We start from the raw sequence: 1,013 nt of genomic DNA, 5'->3' as shown, positions 1-1,013 counted from the left end.
ACATTTAGCTTGGTTTTAGATATAAGGACATCTAGCTTGGCTTATATATAGGAACATCTACCTTGGGTTAGATATAGGGGCATGTAGCTTGGTTTTAGATATAGGGACATCTACCTTGATTATAGATATAGGGACATCTACCTTGGTTTTAGATATAGGGACATCTGGATTGGTTTAAACTTAGGGATACCAAGCTTGGTTTTAGATATAGGGACATCTACCTTGATTATAGATATAGGGACATCTACATTGGTTTTAGATATAAGGACATCTACCTTGAATATAGATATAGGGACATCTACATTGGTTTTAGATAAAGGAACTTATACCTTTGTTTTTAGATATAGGGCCATCTGGCTTGGTTTTAGATATAGGGACATCTACCTTGGATTAGATATAGGGACATCTGGCAATGTTTTAGATATAGGGACATCGACCTTGTTTTCAGATATAGGGACATCGACCTTGGTTTCAGATATAGGGACATCTTGCTTGGTTTTAGATATAGGGACATCTACCTTGGATTTAGATATAGGGACATCTGGCTTGGTTTTCTTCAAATGTTCAGGTGAACTTGAAAGTGGATCAACGTAAATATTTTGTACACATTTGTAAGCCAATCAATTAAGCAAGTTACAGACGAAAAGCTCTGAATCTAGTACTGTTGGTCATACAAGGAAGTGGTGTATCAAAGTACTGTTGGTCATACAAGGAAGTGGTGTATCAAAGTGGTTTTAGATATAGGGACATCTACCTTGGTTTTAGATTTAGGGACATCTGGCTTGGTTTTCTTCAAATGTCCAGGTGAACTTGAAAGTGGATCAACGTTAATATTTTGTACACATTTGTAAGCCAATCAATTGAGCAAGTTACAGACGAAAAGCTCAGAATCTAGTACCGTTGGTCATACAAGGGAGTGGGGGATCAAAGCTCTGAACCTAGTACTGTTGGGCATACAAGGGAGTGGTGTATCAAAGCTCTGAACCTAGTACTATTGGTCATACAAGGGAGTC

The sequence above is a fragment of the Mizuhopecten yessoensis genome, unplaced genomic scaffold, assembly GCF_002113885.1.
Source record: "Mizuhopecten yessoensis strain PY_sf001 unplaced genomic scaffold, ASM211388v2 scaffold10629, whole genome shotgun sequence".
Classification (NCBI taxonomy): domain Eukaryota; kingdom Metazoa; phylum Mollusca; class Bivalvia; order Pectinida; family Pectinidae; genus Mizuhopecten; species Mizuhopecten yessoensis.
Note: the sequence above shows the minus strand (reverse complement) of the source record.